General features: G+C 36.3%; 1 protein-coding gene across 1 annotated transcript in view; it reads right to left on the bottom strand.

Annotated features, from left to right (window-relative positions):
- Positions 1-5,601, bottom strand: part of CDH10 (cadherin 10) — a 164,182-nt gene extending 158,581 nt beyond the window's left edge. Inside the window, exon 1 of the mRNA XM_032279052.1 lies at positions 5,138-5,601. The gene's annotated coding sequence lies outside the window, so the exon portion shown is untranslated. The remainder of the gene's footprint in view (positions 1-5,137) is intronic.
- Between the last annotated feature and the right edge of the window lie 16,473 nt (positions 5,602-22,074).

Genomic DNA, 22,074 nt, shown 5'->3' with positions numbered 1-22,074 from the left:
CAACATTAATGCATGCATTTATACATATTAAATTAACCACGGAGAGAATTCCCAGAGTAACTCAAGGTGGAATATTTACTGTATTCAGTTTATTGATTATTTCATTTTGTCACACATGATGCCTAACTTGATTATTGTTACAGTTTCTGTTTCCGGAATTTCCAACTGGAAAGAAAAGCAGTGGTAGTTCTTTACTCCACAATCTCTAGAACAGACATTTGCTCATTATATACCGGTTTTTATTTTTAGATTACAAACTGGTAATATTTGCTTCTTGCAGCAAAGAAGAATCAACATGTCTAGTGAAACAGTGCTTTCTGGAAACATGTAATTCATGTTTATTTTAAAAATTCTGTCAAACCATTTCAATATCCTCTCACAGTAAATCAATAAAGATTCCAAATCAATAACTTATGCATTGAGCATAATAATTTATGTCTATGCATTCTACATTCTGATAATTTGGAGAAGTCATTTCAATAATAAATGCTGAATTCCCATACTTGGCTTGCTAGTGCAGTAAACCACACTGGTGCCAATTTCAACTCCTTAGAAGCCTCACAGTTACAAAATTTGTAAGAGTTGCTTTCATTTAAAAGAATAGATTCTAGCCAACTGAACTGTCATACACTTTGTGCTATAATGCAAAGGATAATGTAATAAATGTAAAGTATAATGTGGCAGATGATAGAATACTGGCCATAAAAATCACAAGATTTACAGAAATATAACTTTACAATAGGATAATATTTTTTAAAAGCACATGGGAAATGTATTCGAAGTGTTTTATAATTGTTTTAAATGAGGAAGGAGAGAAAAGAAGAGAGAGGGATGGAAATAAATACAGGTTTACAGAAAGAGAGATGGGGTGGAAGAGAGAGAGAGAGATGACCTGAGAAATTTATGGGGATCAGCATGGCTCTGAAGTGTTTAGACATGTCATTTAATGCTGATTTCCTATTGTGAAGCAATATTGTATTATTTCTTATAGTCTATTGTTTAATTCTGTCCTGAAGCTTGAAGTGTCATTTAACTTTAATTTATATCACTGCATCATATAAAGTTGTTGAATCAAGGCGGCTTTCTTGAACAAAAAAAGACTGAATATTGAAATCACATGATTTGGTAAAGTGCGTATAATGTTTCTGACAAACTCTCTAAGGATATGAATCCCTTTCCTGAAAGGGATTTTTATATGAAGGCATTTCAACCTCCCACAGGCAGGCATTATTTTGAAGGAATGGTACATTTTATTTCCTAAAATGATGTAAAATGTGATTTTATTTTATTCCTTCCTACTCAGTTTGCAGCTTTCCCTTTCTTTAGGTCCAACTCCACTATGGTTAATGTTTAACAAATGTCTCTTAGTCATGTAGCATATAGGGCATCATATACATTGCAAGAAAGAAATAGGAAAAAAATATAAAGAAACTGATGAAAATAAAGTACTTTCATTCTTAAAAAAATCAAAAGTTACTTTTTTGTAAGAAGTTGCATTGATAATAGAGTTAAGCAAAAGTTGTATTAAAATTTTTTAAACCTGTCAGATTATTTCAACTTATCATTGTTAATATTTCATTAAGAATAAAACATTCCCAGAAATCTGCAAATGTAATGTGATGGGTCTTATATTTTGACAATATCTAGAGTTAGTTCAACTGAGTGGTGACAGAAAGGTATGAGAAAAGCAAAATAGCCTTATATGCTTTAGGTGCCCTTCTGTTCAAGAAAGACAGGACGACTGGATTGCAAAAGGGCTCAAGGGCTCATGCTACAATGTCAAGTGAGGTGAGACTGCTCTACAGTCAGAAAAGAAGAGGGCAGAGGCGACCCAGAGCTGATATTGTTATCTTAGAAAACAGGCATTGCTTGGTAATTGTTTGAAATTGTCTCTTGTTCTTATGCATGAGAAAAAAATCTCTAATTTTGAAGGTTGACCTTATTGGGGTAAATGCAGAAAATCATATGAATGCTCTGTGAATATCATCCCAAGGTTTTAACTAGAACAAAAAGAGAAAGACTTTTAAAAATTTAGGACTTGTATTTTTTCTGTATATTTCAGATTATTTAATTATGGCAAAACAATATCTTTTTGTGAAACCATTGGTCTGTATAAGTGTCAAGAAAAAAAATTAGATTTGTCTGTGTTAACTTTCAGTTTTTCAAATATGCGTCTCTAGTGTCATTCCAAGTACTCTTCTTTTCACTGCTTAAAATATCATAATAGGGGCCATATATTGCATTTAGTATAATGCTTAATCGATTTTACCATTGGCCAGTATAAGTCTAAAAAAGATGAGAAAATTTTTCTTGCTATTTGGTTTTTTATTTCAATCTATTCCAGACATAATTGTTAAACAGAAAAAGGTTAGCAAATTGTCTCCTTTGAAACTCTCCTAGATAATATGTTGGGTTAATCAAAAGTAGAGTTTTCCAACATAGACCTGAAATTTGGAGCATAAAATTACTGATAATTGGCATAAATATTTTTTATGTTTTTCTATTTATAATTTCAGTATTTTACAAGTATTTCTAATATGACAACAGTAATAGAATGGAATTTGCATAATAGAAATAAGAATATATTGTGGCTAATGCTTTTAATGCCCAAGGCCTCCACTAGAGGTAGTAGGGTTTACATCACTGATTTATATTAATTGCTTACTATGAAACACTATTACTGATAATAACACTTAACAAAAATATGGTTCACTTTGCTGCTGAATCAGCATCATCAGCACCAATACTGTTCTTGTGCTGCAGCCTAGTGGAATGATTTGGTATAAAAATGACATATTCCGGTAAGACGTGTTATCACTTGCTGCAAAGTAGGTTAAGAAACACAGGAAATCAGTCATAAGCACAGAAATCCCCCAGATAGTATATACTTTGCCTCAGTTATTTGCTTATATAGAAAATTAAGTAAAGGTCAAGAAATTCACCCTACACGATTTTTTTTACAGGATTTTATACAGGATTCATGTATTTTGGAATTAACCTTTCCAGTTTCAAATAGTCTATTTTTCAACAAGAAAAAAAAAAAAATACCTCTTTCAGATAAACTAACTTTGTAAATAATGTGTCAGAAATATTACCCTCAACTAAAATCAATTTTTTATCTTTTTTTTTTCTTTTTTAAAGAAAACCCCAGTGTAAGTAAAAATCTAACAATGAAATATTAAATTGATTACCTGTATGGTACTGTTCTTATCAATAAATAGTTTCCACAAACATCAAGGAACATCTCCTAAGGCATTAATCAGGTACCAAAAAATTTAACCATTGACTTCACACATACCCGTATATAGGTGGATGCTCATAGAGTTTACATTCCCTTTTCCCATTTCCCAGAGATTCGGATTTTGTTTGTTTGCTTTTTTGCCCCAAACCTCTAAGTGTATAGAATTCTGTTCTTTGATTGGAGTCAGGGAAGGCATATGAATTCACCAGGGAAGTCAATTTGTTAGCATCAAGTATTTGAAACCCAAGAAGTATCTGATTTAATGAAAGCAGACATTGACTCATACTTTAATAACACAGCCAAAAAAAAAAAAAAAGTGAAAGAAGCATTTCTTTATATTTTTAACATCAGAATGGGTTTGTATCTGATGTATCCCTAAGGCACAGATCCACACTGTTTATATTTGTGGACTCTCCATTCGCCTCACCACATCCCTTCCCAAATAAACCATTACTTCCTTATGCATTGCACATTGAATACATATGTGCCACATTTAGTACCCTAGGGGGAGCGGGGGTCAGATTTTCCATGCAACTTAGCATTTACCTATGTTTCTAGGACATAACCTCTTCCTTCTTCTTCATCACTTTAACTAAAAATGAACATACGGCTCTGTCAATGACATAATGTTTTCATGAAAGTTCTACTAATTAAAAATCCTCACCATACCAGACCTAAAAAATGAGCACACTCTTGCCAAGTGTTATTCACCACAGAGAAGCTCTTGTAGCTACGTTTTAAAGGAGATAGAGAGGGGGATGGTGTGGAGGGAGAAAGTCTAACATATGCATTGAAGTATAACAGTTGTCAACATCAGAAGGACAGATTATTTTTAATATAGATCCTTAAAGAAAAAAAAAAGAGGAGAAAAAATAATGTATCTCCAAAGAGCTGAGAAGTAATGGATATGCAGTTTTGGATAATAGAGGCTTTTACTGGAATGAAGGACCACAATTACAGGAAACAGATCTGTTTTTTCAAAGCAAAAGACGATGTGCATTTTTAAAACAATGTTTGTCTTTGTACCTGTAGACTCCCCTTTTTTTATTAATAAGAAGATAGTAGGTTTTTATTGTAGTGGCATAAAAACAATTTCAGACTACTGCTTTTGCCCATACTTACAGTGCTATCAATAGTTACTTGTTGGGGACGTGCATTTATACTTGCAATATGCTGCATTAATTTAACACCACATAAAATATGGATTTTATTGCAGCAGAAACAATAAATGCTGCAACTGCTGACTACATGCATTTACTCTTCCTCTCTTACCTCTCCCCCCCATACTTCTGACTCAGATATACAATTGAAAATAAGAATTCTGCCTATTCCATTTCTGATGAATGTCAATCTACTGTATTTATGTAGATGCTTAGTGACCATTGACAGTTTCAAGGAACCTGTCTTCTGCCTGTCATTTCTCTTTCTATTGAATGTGCAATGAACTATGACTATGAATAAGTGCAGAGTGAATCCATTCATATGGAATGCAAAGTAATGTTAGATGTTAGAGTTCACAGCAACAACGTTATCTCTTCAACTGATTTTTAAAATAAAGACGAACAAGTCTGAGCATGACAAATTACACTTTGTAACATATTTTTTAGCATTTGCTCCAAGTGAATGAATTCACAAACTCTAATATCATGACCCACTGTTGCGTATCATATATAATTTATCCAGCTTTACATTGCCTATATAGATATTCGAAGCAGTTGTTTCTAGAATTAAATATAGAGAGTTGCATGCTTATTTAGCTCCTAAAGATAATTATTTTGAAATAATTGCTGAACACAAAAACAAACATTTCTCTCCTCCCTTTCTCCCCTACCCCCCAAGTGGAAGAAAATAAAAGATCTTAAGGGAGTTAAAAGAAAAGAGGGGAAGTCTTCCTACCTTTTTCAACGGCTCCTGGATAATGGAAGTTGGTTCCAGCCAAAATAACCCCGGAGAAATTGTCACTATGTCCCCTTTTTGTTTGTTTTCGGCTGTTATTTTCTAGCACTGATTCTACTTCAATCTAACTCAACCTCTTTCTCAGCATCACTTTTAACTCTGGACAGCAGGGAACCGAAGAAAACGGGGGCGAGCTCTCTCTCTCTGATTGGCTTTCATTCAGTGCTTCTGATTAAGGGGAAAGGAAAAAAAAAAAAAAAAAAAAAAAGGAAAGAGGGAGAAAAGCTCTTCCTCACGCGGAGAGAAAGGTTCTGCTGATAGAGCCACAGCACTCGCCATGGGAAGGTTAGAGACTGGGGAAGTGCTGGCTTCTGCGAGCACACAGCGATTTGCAAGTGAATGCGAGGGGAGGGCGCATCCGAGAGGAGGGCTTTGCTTGAAAGGCATCCCCTCCCCCGCAGGGCAGAAAGACTCTCTGTTTCAAGGCTAAGGTAATCAGCCCAATCTAATCCGCCTGTGTCCGTAACACAATCTCAGGAACAGGACTGCTTCTTGCATTTTTTTTTTTTTTTTTTAAACCGATAGTTCTTCTGGCATGTATATTCCTGCACCATCCTCCCACCAGACTACCGAAATCCAAGAATGATCGGAGCGCCAAGTCAAATTGCAACCAGATCTGACATGTTACCAGAGTGATTTGTGTGTGTGTGTGTGGTGGTTTTAAATGTTTATGTCATTTTTTGCTTTCAGGGAACTTTGTCGGCTTGATTTTCCAAATCCCTTCTCTTGTTGCTTATTGTCAAAGGAGTGCATACCGCGCTCCTCCTTTTGGAATGTCCGCGAGCCAGTCTTCTCTGCCTTATCTTTGCATTTTCATACTTTATAGATAAAATATTTTATTAAAAATGTAAATATATAATTACTGTTAAAATATTTACACTTTGAACTGGACACAGTCTTTTTTTTTTTTTTTAACGTTTTCTTTTTCCCCTCATGAGTTTCATACCCAAAAGAGTGTGTGGACAGATGTAAAAACATTTGGATTGTTCTATCTACTTATCAAACATCTAACTGTCTCCCCATGTATCTCTCTCCACATCAAACTGCAATCAACCAAAACCTTACCAAAGGATGTCAGTATAGCTCCACAGAGTAATTAACATATTTGCATTTTTCCGGCTACAGGTAGATTCTTTTTAAGGTGCCATCCATAAATAAATTATATATATATATAGATATATATATATACACACACACACACATATACACATAAATGCATAATGTGTCAATTATAATTTTAAAGCTAGAGGAGAAATTATGAAGATCGTTTTTTCCAGTTATGATTTTTTTCTTTTTTTAGCAGATAATAATGCCCAGAATGTTAAATGGTCACAGGACTAACTGGAGGCGGGGTTAAAACTGTAATACTGTAATACCACACTCTTCTTGTGGTTTAGTATTGTTTCTGGTATGCCGTACTGCCTTCTGGGTACCTATTTGATCATTATAACAGTCAGCAGGTCCCTTATAAAATAAGCATAATGAAAAAGGAAGGAAACTCAAGGGGAGGAGTGGGAAGAAGAGAGAGATGGATCCTAAATTAGATTCCATTTTTGGAATGAAAACTTTTTAGTTTTAATGTTTCACAGTGTTATTATATGATGAATGTTACCAATTAGTCTTCTATTTGAAAATGCCAAACACTTCCACTGAGCTAAACAGCTAAATGATATTTACAGCAGAAATGGACTTTTGAAACTCTTAATTTTACAGATAATAGCATTAAGATGAGGAAAATTCTGTGGCCTCTCTAAAGTTTGGCAATATCAGAGCTAGAATTCTGAATTATCACAGTATCAATTGCCCATAGTTTTTGTTATGTTTTGTTTGTTTTATTTTCAACAGGATGCCTTAATTTCAGTCAAGTGAAAATAAGTATTCAATTTTTTTCTGTGATATATATATTTGTGTGTATTTGTGTTAACCTGGTATATGCGTGCATTCAATATAATCCTGTTATTGACATGCTAAAATTAGCTGTCAAGAGAAATTTATAATATTTAATTAAATGCAGTAGGTTAGGTGCACACACACACACACACACACACACACACACGGTTCTTTTATTAGATTATTTTTTTATGTTTGTTTAGTGCTAATTTCAAAATATATGGCTACATAATGTGTGGGATTTGGGGGTTACATTTAAATAAGTTGAAAAAATAACCAAAGGCTAATATCTGAGGTAAATTGTTACATTATTTAGAATACATGTTGCAACGATGTATTCCCAAAATAACATTTTCAGAATTATACAGAAGTTTATGCTTCTCTTACATAAGTTTTTGAGTTGGTATGATTATTCTACCCTATCTAGTCATCAGAAACTCAGGTTCCTTCTGTCCTGATGCTCAATGTTTTTAAGGAATTGAACTCATTTGTATGATCACCTCACATTTACCTTCTAGAAAAAGGAATAAAATGAACAAGGGAAAGTTGTTTCCTTCCCTTGAAAAATGTGACCCTGAAGACATAGATGTCACTTCGATGATCTCATTGGGTGGAATTTAGAAACTTGGTCACACGTTGTTGCTAGGGAGGCTGGAGATGTGGTATTTACTCTCACTATTTGCCGAGCTAGAGTCACTGGGACTATGACGGTGGTGACAGAATTGGGTACAAAGAGCCGGATTGTCTATTACGTCCATGTATTATAGACTAGTATATTTTGTATAATGTACTTTTTTGGAGAAAAGCAAATTTTTATTCTAGTTTAAAATTAAAATTGTGTCATAATGTTAGTGAAAGATATCTATACAAAATAATTGTAATACGTTTTGAAGTATGAAGCAACCGGTCAGTTATTACATTTTTTCTGTTTTTGATCAGGTAATATAATTAACAAATAACAGACAAAGCATCCATCTATTCCAAAGTTCAGGGGATATAGTTATAGATATGAGAGAATGAAAAGGAAAACATTTGAGCAATAAATGCATTAAACCCATTCACATTTTTCTTAATGCTCATCTTTTAAAAGGAAGACTCTATATCTGAGATCATATGCCGTCCTATCGAATATATGCCCTAGTAGTTAAAATTACAATTAAGAATAAACAGAACATTGGCTAAAATGTAAAACTTCTAACAATGGGTTTTGTTCTATTAAACAATATTATTTTTCCTTTTCTTTATTGTGTAATATAAATGAGTTAACTTGGGATCCTGAATTTTTTTCTATTTCTTTTTAATTTTCCCTCCAATTCTTACGTGAAATAGCCTTGTGAATTAGATAGGGTTTTCCTGTCGTCACCAATATCAGGAAATTGTTTGCACATGGGAAGTGAAATGAATAAACAAAATGTAAAAGGGACAGTAAGTTCTCAATGAAATGAATTGATCAGCACCTTACAAAAGTGTCCTTCAATGTGAGGAGAGGCCGCATATCAACTATAAGCCAATAAAAGTTGATGAAAACTTTTGCAAATATATTTCTATACATAACTTTTAAAACTAAATAGGAAATTTCCCAGAAGATACCTTACTACCATCATAAAACACTAAGAAAATTTCAAAGTATTCTAGTATTAATATAATAATGGGTGGAACTCTAAGAAGGCTGATCCCTTCACTGCAAATGTGAAAGATCCAATTTGAGTAACGTCAATTAAATAAAACAATCTTCCATTTTATATGAAACTATTACGTGCCTAGAAGTTATGCTATTATTAAACAATAGGCTTAACTGCATAAGGTGTCACTTACTGAACAGCTACATGCTTATTTTAAAACACTAGCTTCTTAGCCACCCTTTCCTCGGTTTCCTTGAGTGTTATGAAAGATAATATCAGTTTCCATTTTCTGTTGGGGAGTTACTGAAACCTAGTCCTCTCACTAAGTCTATGAAACAAAAGCAAAGAGTGTCCACATTGCTTCACTCTCCATCAATTTGTTGGCAGAAAAATAATTTGTCATAGTTTGATGACATTTTTGCTAAACTCCTTTGAGTCTGCATTACAGGACTGTATAGGCATGGAAAATTAAAAATCACATTTTCCTTACAGTTAGTGTTTGGGGTAGGAGTGGAGGGTGATTCATATTCAATTTTTCAGGTGACTTCGTCTTGTTTAATTGGAAACAGAGTTGGCTGGGCCCAGTGGCTCACACCTAATCCCACTTTGGGAGGCGAGGGAGGCAGATAACTTTGGGTCAGGAGTTCGAGACCAACCTGACCAACATGTAGAAACCCCGTTTCTACCAAAACTACAAAAGTTACCCAGGCATGATGGGGCATGCCTACAATCCCAGCTACTCAGGAAACTGAGGCAGGAGAACAGTTTGAACCCAGGAGGCAGAGGTTGTGGTGAGCCAAGATTGAGCCATTGCACTCCAGCCTGCGCAAAAAGAGTGAAACTCCATCTTAAAAAAAAAAAAAAAAAAAAAAAAAAAAAAGAAAGAAAGAAAAGAAAAGAAAGAAACAGAGTTAAATAAGAAGAAAGGCAAGATGCAATATATTCATTTTGCTACCATTGGTAGCAGCTAAGAAAGCATGGTTTTGCAGTTACCATTATCTGGGGCAGTACTGGGAGCTTTTTGAACCAAGACAATGAATGTGTGATTCTGGGAGCTAGAAGCACCTTTGTCTTCATCTAGTTGTTCTGTTTCAACTTAGGTTGTTAAACACACATCATTCAAAACTAAACTGTTATTATTTGTCTAAAATAGTTAGAGTGGTTTCTGTTATCTGCAACTGAACTGTTACTGATAGTTTTCTTCTTAATCATATCTCAACATTTCTTATGTCCTGTAACTTGAGGGTGGGAAAAGGGAGAATGAATCCCGGGAAACAAATGAAGTGCCAGATAGTGTTTCTAAAAATGTAATCATTCTGACAAACAATCAAGAGTTAATTAAAGAACATGTGATCTTGAATTTAAGTTTGACCTCATGCCCCCTCCTCTTTATAAGTCACTATGCTCTGTGTGCTTTTGGTTTAAAAGTTACTGCTTGCTTTCTTGGCTTTTTGGAGAATGCAGAGAACAGTACCCCAAAGTGCGGTGCTTTAGTATACTGAGCATGTTTCAATGAAAGCAAATTAGAAGGTCTTAGAAACTGCCTCAGAACCAAAGACTTCTTAACCTTCTCTTGTTTTTCCCCAAGAGTTCTCTCTGAAACTTTCTTTATTTAACTGAGGAAAGCTTCTTCCATCAGAAATGCAATTGTCTTAAGATCCCTTCCCTAGGAATCTCATCAAATTTCCAAGAAAGATGAACCACCCCACCAGAGAAGAGAAAAGACTGAAAGTTGTCGCTATGCCCAGACAGAATCTTCCTCTGTGTTTCTGAGAGCCTCTCAGAAAGATTACCTGGGACACTTTATCTGCATAAAGTACAGCCTTTGAGAACAGAGAAGTTCTGCCTCTTGCTTTTTCACTACTTCTCCCAGAACTCAGAGGAGCTTTGTCCCAGTCCATTGTCTGTTCTTTGTGCTCATTCATTTCCCCTGAAAGTCATTTGCTACCCCTCACAAATGCCTTCATCTCTCAGTTCTTTCTCCCCTATGCTATTTAAGCCTCAACCATCTGGACCTTCTTTGAGTCTCATATTTTATATGGCTCCTGTGCTTATGCAGGTTAATAAATTTTTATGTCTTTCTCCTGTTAATCTGTCCATTGCTAGTTATTGCAGCAGATTCAAACCTTCAGAGGGGGAAGAAAAATTATCTTTACCCCTATACTTTCTTAGATAAAACCTAAATCACATTGCATGACTTCTTTCCTATTTTTAATGTTAAAAAATTTTAATTACATGTGAAACGATTTACAAGTAAATTGAATGCTATTTTCATAGAAAAACTGATAAAAAGTAGATTGAATAATTCTTACATTGATTGAAAATTAAATTCTTACTCAAACTGACTACTTCGATCCATACCTAAATAAGGTCAATGGCCTAGTTTAAATTTTGAAACATTGGTGAAGTGAAAATAATCAGGGATGAATTGTACATTGTTTGGCTGTGATATAATGCCTGATGAAGTGAATTTTATTAAAATCTTTGATATAAAAAATAGTGACAAATAAATCATAACCTAGTGTATTTGTAATTGCATTTAGTGAACATAGATACAATCATTTTATACTGTATTTAGGCTGTAATTTTAATGAAGAAACTAGGCTTTGGTGCTAAAAGTCGTGTTTTAATCAATATTGTCATTTTGAAAAGCCATTCTAAGAATTCTTAGCAGTTTCTTAATAAAAGGCAATATTTTTAAATAAATAAAATACATATTATAAAACACCAAACCATAATTATAATTTTTATTTCTTCACTCTTAAAATATTATTTTATTACTTCTATGCCTTTTCATTTCTTATTATTTGTTAAGAACTATTAATTGTATGAGATTCTTACCTACAAGTAAACCAACAAATCACCTTGCCAGTTTCATGGATGCTGACAGAAGTTAGGAAACTTCTAAGTAAGAGACAGAGGACACAGGAAGCAGCATGACTATCATATCTGTGACAGTTTTCTTTCCCCCCACAATATCCCATAGGGGCCACAGCTGAGATGAGCACAAGTAGATATTGCATATAGAATGGGTCTGCATGTTAGCTGAGAGACCACAGCTAGGGAAACCCAGCATTTTGCTATAATGGTTTATGAGCAATACTGTCTGAATTATTTTCCCTAGGAAGCCCTTGTCTCTATTTTATTATGCTGTCAACTTAAAAAAAAAAAAAAAAGACTCCAGAGGAAATTATCTTTAAATTTGTTTGGTTTACTCAGGATTAAGTTATAAAGATTACAATCCAGAATGCATGGACTAGCAAGCCCCTGGTACAGTAAGTGAGGGTGAAGGAAGGGTGAACGGGGCTTTTTAATAAAAGAGATTTATGTAAGCTGCTTAGAAACAGAGTTCATTGGTTCTCGAGGTTCATGCCCAGAGATGTCAGTTCATATAGTGAAATGCTGTTGGAAACTGGGCAGGTCTCCTTCCCAGAACGTCTTATCTGAATTACCGCAGTCCTAGTCTAGTGATAACCCCAGCAAAGCAGGAGATGCATGAAGAGTTTCTTGTGAAGGTTGTTTGTTTCAGAAAGTCCTTGTCAACAGTTTTTTTTCTGTTGTTGTTTTGTTTTTTTTACTTTTAAGTTCAGTGGTACAAGTGTAGGTGTGTTACCTAGGTAAACTTGTGTCATGGGTGTTTGTTGTACAAAGTATTTCATCATCCCAATATTAAACCTAGTATCCATTAGTTGTTTTTCCTGATCCTCCTTCTTCCTTCCTTCTGCCACCAAAAGGCCCCAGTGTGTATTATTCCTCTCTATGTGCCCATGTGTTCTCATTGTTTAGCTCCCACTTATAAGTGAAAACACGCAGTCTTTGGTTTTCTGTCCCTGTGTAAGTTTTCTAAGGATGATGTCTCCAGCTCCATCCACATCCCTGCCAAGGACATAATCTCATTCTTTTTTATGGCTTAATAGTATTCCACAGTGTATATGTACCATATATTCTCTCAGACATGTAAGCAAACACCTCCTCTCCTTTGGGTCCTACTGGTTCTATTTTGTCTGGGTCTGACAAAAGAGATTTTATCTTGGTATCTGCAAAATTCACAGTACAATATGCAAACCTTTTATCTGTTCTAATGGTGACACTATATTATCCAAGACTGTTCTTATGTCAATGTCCTTAATATAGGTCAGAAAAAAAAATGATGTAATACAGAAACATGGAAAGTTGTCTCACAGAATCCCACTTCATTTTATGCAATGTGTGTTCCACATTCCTTATTAGAAAGTGTATCTCCTTCTCCTCTTCTGACTGTATGTCAAATACCTAGACCACGAAGAGTTTATATTTGACCATTCCTCCAGCCAGAAATTGATCTTGACATGGACTTAACATTAAAAAGGTCACTAATTGTCTCAAAATACTACAACCACACTGATCCCCACAGCAATGCATGGCTGGACAGGCTATAGGTTCCATAGGTAACGGGAGGCTGAGGGTGAGAATATTAGATAAGAAATTCAGATTTCAAAGTATCTGTTCAGTCAGACTATCAAATAGAGCTGGAAGTATGTTTAATAAAACTATCATCTTTCTCATATTTAACTCTCAATTCACTTTCACTCGGGACAAAGGCACAAAGTAGATTCATTTCTTTTTATAATCTTACATCAAAGAAAAAGCAATTATGAAATTAAGCTTTTGTTCCCACACAGTAATCTTTGTCTTTTGTTTTTTGTGGTTTTTTGATGGAGTCTCGCTCTGACGTCCAGGCTGGTGTGCAGTGACATGATGACTCACCACTGCTTCTCCCTCCCAGTTCAAACGATTCTCCTGCCTCAGCCTCCTGAGTAGCTGGGGTTACATTCGCAGGCTACCACGCCCAGCTAATTTTTTCGTATTTTTAGTAGAGATGGGGTTTCACCATGTTGGCCAGACTGGTCTCGAACTCCTGATCTCAAGTGATCTGCCTGCCTCAGCCTCCCAAGTGCTGGGATTACAGGTGTGAGCCACTGCGCCTGGCCAATCTTTGCTCTTTAAACTACTTAATTTATTGCTCTTCCCATTTTGTTATTTAAATGGTGAGAAAGAGGGTGAAATGAAATTTTAGTTTTCAAAGTTCTATTCTTTAATCACTTTGTACCCTTCCTAGCCTTACCTCTCTCATTTCCTCCTGTCTAAATGTCTTTGACGACCCTTTTGCTTTTAACCTGGAGCTCAGGCAGAAAGAAATATCCCACCAAGAATACGTAAGCTCAGTGGAATACCGCTCACCTTCCCGCTCTAGGCAGTCAATCAGTCAATCTCCAACTCTGTCATTCACAGTCAGTTGTTAATCTTGCCTCAATGTGTCTGCTTGGAAGCTCACCTGTACTCAGCATGTGGCCACCCCAATCCTTAGGAAAATTCAAAAGAGCGTGAAAATTCTACCTTCAGAATCAATTTTATGACCTGGAACAATGGTTGTAGAAATGCAGTTCGGGGAAAAAAAGCATTTGCCTCACCTGGAAGTTGAACCACTCTCACAGTTTCTGATTTAGTAGGTCTGAGACTTTTCATTCATACCGTGAGTGATCAACATTCTGTGCTTTCAAAAGTCTCAAGATGATTCTGGGAACAAAAATTTGAGAACCCTTGCCCTACAATGATTGCTTCAATTTAGAAAAGAAAGCACCTCTGAATTAAAACTACCGGTTCATATATGAGAGATATGTTTATACAATCACTTATTTTTATGCATATATATCATATGCAGAATCACTGCAAAGCATTATGCTATTTATGAGATTGTGGAGGACAGCTATAATCATGGTCCTGGCTAAATAAGGATTGAACCATGTGATGAGAGAGACGAATGAAGACAAGTGATACACAAAAGTAAATGAAAGGAAAGAAAGGAAGGAAGAAATTTGCCATGTGTGATGAATGTAGATGTAGTTACTCTGAGGTTTCAAAACAGAGTATTATAACTCCAATAAATGTCAGCTGCTTTGGTTTTCATTTCAGCAGTCAGCATCCTGGGGGAAGGAGGCAGTGAAAACTCCTGGGTTGCGATGTTCCATCCTAGCAGTATGTTGATAATACAGAGTCCCACAGGAGTTGCCAAGAGAACAGACCAGAAGGAGGAGGGGCTCTTTACTCCTTTCTAGTACTCTCCAATTGATGATGGTAGCTTGCTTTGCATACAAATATCTGCCCTTTCCCCAGTCCCTCTTGTAACAATACCTCCCCTGTGTAATCCTTAGTGTGACATTACAGAAGAAAAAGCAGAGGGAATTAAGACAAAGAGAGGAAACAGAAGAGAAAAGGGGTTTTATAAAGTCAGATTCTAAAACTAAAGGAAACTAAAAATGTCATCTTCTGTATTGACAGGTTTAGCTTCAGAAATGTGCATCTTGTATAATTGTATAGGGCCTCGTGCTCCAAAAGGCCCTTTCTTGGCTTAGTGCACTGATATCACATTCTAGAATTTCCTAAATTTTTTAACAAAGGGCTCCATGTTTTCATTTTGCATTGGGACACAGCATTTTGTAGCCTATCATCTGCTTATGCACTGGCTGATAATGTCAATGCTGTAGGATGGCCCCATGGACCAAAAAGGTTCTTCACAGGTGAATGTTTGCACAGTAATCAATGTTGACATTTAACAGACAAACAACATTGATAAACCCGTTTGTCATTAGTGAACAACGACAATAAAGTGTACTTGACTCCTATTAAGCTGGACTTGCCTCTATGTATCATTTGATCTCTTGTGTCAAGGCAGTGGCCTAAGGTTTCCATGTAATCAGCAGGTAAAATTTTGTTCTTCTATGTATTCAGCTATTTAGTCTCCAGCTATTTACTGAATATGCCAGATATTCTGCTTAGCAATGGGGATATAATGGAAATCAGTATCTTATTCAGTTCTCACCCTCACAAAGCTCACACTTGAGCAAAAGAAAAGAATCATTTAATCGTATAAATGATTATATAATTGTATATCGTTCTATGTGCCCTAAAGGAAGGCACTTGATTCTTTCACAGCTTATGAAGGTCTTGGCCTAAATGGGAACAACACAGACGGAGAAGCTGAAAAGATGGTCAGAGAAGTTTCTTTGATTAAATGAGGCCTAGGGTAAAATCGGAAACATAGTAGAATGCCACTTACCCCACTGACTTTTAGAAGAAATCATTCTGTGTATTGACTGGTAACACTTCACTCCTACTCTCCCAACACCTAATTGGCCAAGAGATTTCATTGGTGCAAATATCTGTAACCACTACATGATGGATAACCAAATTAGATGTACCGTGCATATACATACTCTTCTAGTTGTCCTAGAAGATCTTACTCATCCTGTCACACATTAGAAAAGAGAATAACAAGGCTGGGCACAGTGGCTCATTCTGTAATCCCAGCACTTTGGGAGGCTGAGATGGGTGGATCACGAGGTCAGGAGTTCGAGATCAGCCTGGCCAACATGGTGAAACCCCATCTCTACTGAAAAATACAAAAATTAGCCAGGCATGGTGGCACAGGCCAGTAATCCCAGCTACTCAGGAGACTGAGGCAGGAGAATTGCTTGAACCTGGAAGGCGGAGGTTGCAGTGAGCCGAGATCCCGCCATTGCACTACAGCCTGGGTGACAGTGAGACTCAGTCTCAAGAAAAAAGAAAAGAAAAGTACATAACAGACCTCAGTTATTACAATGCACCAAGGGTTATATCTACAGGGCCCCTCTGAAAGTACTTTAATCTTTGCCATCTTTTTGTCCAATTTTTAGCACTAGCAAAATGAAATAAAAACAAAACAATTATTGAACTATGTATGTTTGTTATTTGGTATCAAACCATCTTTCAGGAAAACCATAGGGAGAAAAATATCTGTGTTTAAACAGTTCATTTATACAAAGAATTATGCCATTGTTTCTTTAATTTTTAGCAGGCTTATTCTTTTTTAATACCATGGTCTCTGCATCAAAATACTCTGGCTGAAAAGTCACCAAGATTAATTAAGTATTTTGATTTTTTAACATAATTTGATTCAGCTCACAGTTAAACTGAGATGCAAAATAAATATTCTGATTTAGAAGGATTTTATTTTTAGATAAAAATTTATCTTAAATAAATTTCATTAGTTAATTGATACAGTAACTATTCAACTAGATACAAGATCTCAAGCTAAGTATAGTTGCTTAACATTTTTCATTTCTTATCCTAACTCAATTAAAACAAATGAATTAAAAGACTTTACAAAAATTACCCAATCAAAAGCAAACTTCGGGTGATTTGTCAAAATCAGTAGCACTTCCATTGCCGCCTTTTATAAAATACTAAATTAAAAATAAAGAGCTGGCTCGGCGTGGTGACTCACGCATGTAATCCCAGCACTTTGGGAGGCCAAGGTGGGCGGATCATGATGTCAGGAGATTGAGACCATCTTGGCCAACATGGTGAAACCCTGCCTCTACTAAAAATACAAAAAAATTAGCAGGGCATGGTAGTGCACACCTGTAGTCCCAGCTACTGGGGAGGCTGAGGCAGGAGAATTGCTTGAACCAGGAGGCGGAGATTGCAGTGAGCCGAGATCCTGCCACTGCACTACAGCCTGGGCGACAGTGTGAGACTCCATCTCAAAAAAAAAAAACAAAAAAAACCCAACCAAACAAACAAAAAATTAAGAGCAAAATAAATAAATCATAAGGATCACTTGTGAAAATCCTGAGCTGGTTTCTGTAAATACTGCTCCAGAGGTGGAATTTTTCAAAGTGTGCATTTTATCAATTTCATTTTTGTTAGTGGACATCATTGCAGTATAGCAAAATTTTCTTTCTCCAAACTAAAAAGAAAATGACCAATATTTAAGAAAAGCAAGAGAACAGCATCATTTAACCAAATGACTAAGAGATAAACATAGAATTCCGAACAGTGGGATAAATTTAAGATGCAAAACTGTCAGTGACTTTTAATCTTAATGGTTATATCAAATAACGTGATAACCATAAAACTTATCAAAGTGTTTGTACAGACATGATAGAGCATTTTAACTACTAAAGTATGTTAAATATCATTACTATTATTACTTTTCTATTTCTCAAAAAAAAAAAAAAAATCCCCTTCTGCATCTCCACTCTGAGCTGAACTTTCCTGCTCACATCTCCCTTTCTAGGCCTTTTAGATATATTTGCTACTTTTTGAATAAGTTCATGACTACTCTGATGTTAATCCATTTGGTTGCTCCCATCTTGCACTAGGGATGAGAGGAGAGGTTAGCAAACAGAGATGACCTGAATTCCGGGGGTATGCTGCCGTGCCCTAGAAAATAGTGGGAAGGAACTGAGTTTGAACTGGAGGGCCAGGATAAAGCGGTCTCCGAATTTGGGCTCATCACTGGAAACTTTAAGTCCTGGTTTGGCACAGATGGTTGTCACCATAATCAGGGACTACTTTCTTCCTAACACTAGATTGGAGAATAAAGTAGACTATAAAAATAGGCATTTATGGTCATCTACACCACCATTTGATCCTAAAGCCCCATATATATTTTTCTTTATTTTTCTTTTTATTTTATTTTATTTTTTTTCTAAGACGGAGTTTCACTCTTGTTGTCCAGGCTGGAGTGCAGTGGTGCGATCTCAGCTCACTGCAACCTGTGCCTTCTGGGTTCAAGTGATTCTTCTGCCTCAGCCTCCCCAGTAGCTGAGATTACGGGCATGTGTGACCATACCAGACTAATATTGTATTTTTAGTAGAGATAGGGTTTCTCCATGTGGTCAGGCTGGTCTGGAACTCCCGACCTCAGGTGATCCACCCACTGCGGTCTCCCAAAGTGCTGGGATGGTGTTTCGCTCCGGCCTCCTAGGCTGGAGTGCAGTGGTGCCGTCTCAGCTCACTGCAACCTCTGTCTTCTGGTTTCAAGCGATTCTCCTGAGTCAGCCTCCCATGTAACTGGGATTGTAGGCATACGCCACCACACCTAGCTAATTTTTATATTTTTAGTAGGGACAGGATTTCACCATGTTGGCCAGGCTGGTCTCGAACTCCTGACCTTGTGATCTGCCCACCTCGGCCTCCCAAAGAGCTGGGATTACAGGCCTGAGCCAGGGTGCCTGGCCCCCACATACATTCTTAAGTGCCTCGATCTTTGTCTTTAAAATCAGCATAATCTTTTAATTAACTTTTTTTTTCTAAATTTTCTTCAACAAGAAAATTATATGTGAATAATTGACAAAGACATTGACAAAATAAAGAGATTAATAATGTAGCCAAACACAGATCAGAAAGTGGGAATGTTTCTTGTTTCAGTAGTGTTGATACAGCAATATAAATCATACATCATATGTGGATCTTTTTAAATTTAGTACAATATATAGTCACACATAAACAGCTATGTGGTATCATGAAGGGAAGTGAATTGCAGGTAATTATCACTAGAGCTTTGAAAATCTCTATAATGATGATCACCTTTTATCCTTTGTGTTCACCTTCATGCTTACAGTCTATAGTACAGGCAAGATTGCTAGTGCCTCTTTGAAGCTGATCAATAGAAAAAAAAATGTTTATGTGCAATCCCTCAAAAATATAATGTTGAGCCAAAAGTTAAATAACAATCAGGTTAAATTTAAGACAATACAGAAGGGAATGCATTCAGATAATTATTTGAATGAATGTTAACACTTTTCAGCTGACGGCATTGATGTACAATGCTCTTAGTAAGAAATGTTTGCATTTTATAACCCCTTTTCTCCATACATACTTTGAAATATTTGTCAAGAGGTTAATCTAGTTTAAAGCTAATATACTATTGTGGTTTCTGATTTTTTTTTTTTTTTTTGAGAGGTGAGGGTCCAGCTATATTGCCCAAGCTGATCTGGAACCCCTCACTGCAAGCAGTCCTCCCACCTCAGCCTCTCAAAGTGCTGGGATTACAGGTGTGAGCCACCATGCCTGGCCAGTTTTCTCTTTTTATAAAAAATGTAAATTTCTTCTGGCTCTAAACTTTCAGTAAAATATTTGTTTTTCTTTTCTTTACTTAACCTATCCTTCCTTGTGTGAATATGGAAGATGTGGTTTGCAGACAGATTGCTATACTAAGAAACAGATGATATAAATTATTTTACTACACCTGTTTTAATTCTGTTCTTATACCAAACAAAATCACACATTCCTTGAGTACTATTTACTGTTTACAATATTGAATCTACTATCCCTGATCACAAATATGTTTCAGTTATTAAATACACCTGACATTTCTTCACTGCTCAAATATTTCTTTAATGCCTCCTAGAACTCAAGTACTATTACAGGCCTTGAGTATGCATCAATAAATACAATATGCAAAGATTCTGTTCTTGAGAAAATTGCTTTTGACTAAGGAGAGACAGAGAGCAAGCAAAGAAGCATATAATACAACAGATGGTGATCTGAGCGATAAGTTAAACTGAAGCAGGGGAAGGTAGGCAGAATAGTGGCCCCCAAGATATCCACATCCTAATCCCTGAAAACTGTGAATATAGTAACTTACATAGCAAAAGTGATGTTGCAGATTTAAGTTAAAAATCTTAGCCTGGTGCGGTGGCTCACACCAGTAATACCAGCACTTTGAGAGGCCGAGGCTGGAGGATCACGAGGTCAGGAGTTCGAGATCAGCTTGGTCAACATGGTGAAACCCCATCTCTACTAAAAATACAAAAATTAGCTGCGTGTGGTGGCTCATGCCTGTAGTCCCAGCTACTGGGGAGGCTGAGGCAGGAGAATCGCTGAAATCTGGGAGGCAGAGGTTGCAGTGAACCGAGATCATGCCACTGCACTCCAACCTGGGCAACAGGGTGAGACTCCATATCAAAAAACAAACAAACAAACAAAAAAAAAACAAACTTGAGCTCCAATGAGTTTTTGTTGTTGTTGTTGTTTTATTTTGCATAATTCTGGAAGGCCCAATATAATCACAGGAGTCTTTAAAACAAAGAATGTTTCTCAGCTCAGAAAATAAAGACAGGAGAAGAGAACCAGAGTGACAATAGCATAAGAAGGACTCTCAGCACATTACTGCGGGCTTTTCGATGGAGGGGTCAAGAACTGTGGCCAGTTTCTAAAAGCTGCAAAATGCAAGAGAATACATTCTCCCTTAGAGTCCACAGAAAGGAATGCAGTCTTTTGTGACACTTGATTTTAGCCCAGAGAACCACACTCCCACCCCATGTAGGACTTCTGGCCCACAAAGTGGCAGATAATAAATCTGGGTTATTGAAGCCACCAAATTTGAGGTATTTTGTTACAGCAGCCATAGGAAATGCATACAGGAGATCAAGAGAGACCGGCAGGTATATGCTATTTTGTATAGCATGGTCAGGGAAGGAGTCCTTAACGGGGTGATGCTTGAGCAGAACTGAATGAAATGACAAAGTCAGCCATCTGCAGACACATAGGAAGCGCCACATGGGCAGAGGAAGTAGCAAGTGAAAAATGTCCTGAGATAGAAATATGCTTAGTTGTTTGAGAAATAGCAAGGACTATTAACATAATGACTGAAAATGAGTAAATCAGTGACAGAGAGTCAGGCAATGAGGTGAGTACCAGCATCAAGAAGACAGGCTTTCTGGGGCCTCGTGTGTCCTGGCAGTTTATTCTGATTGAGGTGGGAAGCTCTTGGAGGTCTGGGTAGAGGAAACACATCACTTGAAAAAGATTATTGTGGTTACCCAGTGGATATCAGGCTGTAGGAAAGGCGGGAGTGAGAGAGAGCAATCTAGAAGATCAACCAAGAGGTTTGTCCAAATAGAAGATGGCATTTGGATGAGTTGATCAGAAATAGACAGATATATTTTGGAGCTAGATGTAAGAAGATTTACTAATGGATTATACATTTGTGTTATAGGGAAAAAGGGGAGAATAATTCCTACTGCAAAATGGAGTTGCTCTACTAAATCCCAGGTAAGGATAGAATTAGTTTGGGGATAACCAAAATATTTATAAATGTTATGACTTTAAAACACTTCTTATTTTTTCAAACTGCACATATGTTGAATTTATCTTTTACTTTACTTTCAACAGTGCATATGACTGTTTCATTAATTCAGATATTACACAATACTACTTTAGAAGAGGCCATTCACATTTTCATGCTTAAATCACCACTGCTGTGCTGCTCACTCAGAAGTTTGTATCTTCAGAGTTTTCTGCCTGTCTTCCTAAGCGCTTTGCAAACTATACATTTTTCACTTGAGTACTTTCTAGTCAATGTTTTTTTAGCTAAAACCTAATTTGAAAATTTAAATAAGAATATTTGAAGTTATATGCAAATTCATTGAGATGAGAAAGTTCTGTGCTTGGATTCTTAGCAATGGTAGTTGGCTCCTAGGTAATGTTATGTGGGAATGAGCAATTTTGGCTTGTTAGATGGTAGGTTTTGAACATTAAGCATAACTACTATAATTT

Source organism: Sapajus apella, unplaced genomic scaffold (genome assembly GCF_009761245.1).
Source record: "Sapajus apella isolate SASKATOON/1434 unplaced genomic scaffold, GSC_monkey_1.0 scaffold11, whole genome shotgun sequence".
NCBI lineage: Eukaryota > Metazoa > Chordata > Mammalia > Primates > Cebidae > Sapajus > Sapajus apella.
Note: the sequence above shows the minus strand (reverse complement) of the source record. Positions and strands in the feature narration are given on the sequence as shown.